Raw genomic sequence first — 2,095 nt, forward strand, 5'->3', positions numbered from 1 at the left:
GAGGGCAGATCTTCAGACGCTGGTTGACCACAACAGCAAAGATGACGGTGGCCTATTTGGATGGTTAACAGCAACGGAGAGGGGGTTCCAGAGAGGCGAAGGCTGTGGCGGCAGGGGTTTGGAATTTCTGTGATTCCCTCCGTATTGTAGAAACAGATACTAGAGAGCAAAACCAGAAATCCCACTGGTACTTCTATCCAGCCCAGGTGACACAGTGGTAAAGAATCCTCCTGCTAACACAGGGGATGCAAGACCCCTGGGTCAGGAAGAGCCCCTGGAGAGGGAAATGGCAGCCCGCTCCAGTATTCTTGCCTGGAAAATCCCACGGACAGAGGAGCCTCACAGTCTACGGTCCATGGGGTCACAAACGACTGAGCAACTGAGCACGCACACATTGAACCATTAGGTGAGATGTTACTGTGAACCACCCCTATGATCCCCCAGAGGACAAATGGGTGGGGACAGATCAACCACGGCCCCAAGCCCGGCACGGTATCTGCTGTGGTGCCAGAGGAAGCAGAGGGGAGCAGGGACAGCTGATGGACCCGAGAGCTGAGACCCCAGGGTAGCCAAGGGTTCTACCAGGAAGGAGGTGCGGTGGAACCATCTGATGAGGCTGGGAAGGTTACCCAGTCCGACAGCAAGTGAACTCGGGGGACCTTGATAAGATCTGGGCAGGGGCGGGCTGCCTTGGTGGTCCAGGGGCTAAGTCTGTGCTCCCAATGCAGGGGGCCCAGCTTCATTCCCTGGTCGGGGAACTAGATTCTGCACACCACATTGAAGGTCCCACATGCAGCAACTAAGACCCAGTGCGGCCAAAAGAAATAGAAAAGAGTAAAAAGAAAAGGTCCAGGGGGCTGGGGCACTCAGTCCTGACACTGACCCTCCTGGGCTGGCCTCTGAGACAGACTGGCATTGCAGAGAAACTGCTGAATGGGATCCGATTGACCGGGGCAGGGATGGCAGGAGTGAAAGAGAGGTGAGCCCCAGGTGTGTGGGGAAGTGAAGGCAGCCCCCACATCTCAAAAGGCCAGCTGCCATATCTGTCAGCCCCAAGCAAAAACAACCCTGTAAAATTAGAAATGTTCTAAACGGTTTCCTCATCTTTTGCCCTGTAACCGATTTCTCCCCTCCCCCCAACCAAACCAGAAGTCAACAACAAAACCAGCTGAACTCAGACGTCCACTGCTCTCCGCTGACCAGTGATCTCCTGAGCCTTCCCTTCTGAGACCCGCCCTGCAGGCAGCACCTGGTCTTGGGATGGATGTTAGGAACCTCAATTCCTCCCTAAATCTATTGCCAGATTCACTCTAGTGCACCCGTAGGGCTGCAGCGTGGGTAAGCACGGAACACAGGATTGTCATCCTGGGGGTCACAGACCCTTCGAGAGTTGAGTGGACTCCCACCGCCTCTCCAGTGCACAGTGAGGCCCAGCCCCAGGTACTGCTGCTGGTCTGAGGCGGGTGTGAGGTTGAGGGCGGCAAACTTATCTTGGTTTTCCCAGTTTTAGCGCCAAAGCTCTGTGTCCTTAGTGCGGTCGTTTACCTGATTGATCCCACCAGTTACTGTGCCAGAAAATAGCTCTAACTGGAATTTTTGTGTTTTAGTGAAGAAAGCTGAGAACAGGACATTTAGGGTGTCCCGACAGAGTGCCTACAGGAGCAGGATATACATGACCCCAAACACGGGACAGGTCCATGCGGGCAGCCTACACCTCTCTGAACCTCTTGGCCCAAAGGATATCCCAGGAAGTGCTCATCACTTGATTGAGGAGCCAGGTTCACTGCTGGCGTCCTTCCCAAGGATGCTGAAATCTTTTAAAAAACTAATTTTTCGGCTGTGTGGGATCTAGTTCCCTGGCCAGGGACCAGACCTGCAGCCCCTTCATTGGAAGCGTGGAGTCCTAACCACTGGACCACCAGGTAAGTACCAGGACGCTGAAATCAGAAAACTCACGTGATGCGAGTCTTCATCCCAGTGTTTCTCAGCTCAGGGTGGGTGTTAGGGTCACCTGGGCTATTGTGTAAAGGCACTGAGGCCTGGGCCTTATATCAGTATTAGGTGCTTCTGTAGGGTTTAAAATCTGCCCACGGTG

The 2,095-nt window shown here is 54.0% G+C and overlaps 1 long non-coding RNA gene across 1 annotated transcript; it reads left to right on the top strand.

Moving 5' to 3' along the window:
* The first annotated feature begins 201 nt into the window (after positions 1-201).
* LOC147353049 (uncharacterized) lies at positions 202-1,504 on the top strand. The gene is made up of 2 exons (XR_015145324.1): positions 202-406; positions 1,150-1,504. It is a non-coding gene; the product is annotated as an uncharacterized LOC147353049 (long non-coding RNA).
* The last annotated feature ends 591 nt before the right edge of the window (positions 1,505-2,095 follow it).

The sequence above is a fragment of the Bos grunniens genome, chromosome 18, assembly GCF_055505025.1.
Source record: "Bos grunniens cultivar Pamir isolate PY7600 chromosome 18, Bosgru_T2T1.0, whole genome shotgun sequence".
In the NCBI taxonomy this organism is placed as follows: domain Eukaryota; kingdom Metazoa; phylum Chordata; class Mammalia; order Artiodactyla; family Bovidae; genus Bos; species Bos grunniens.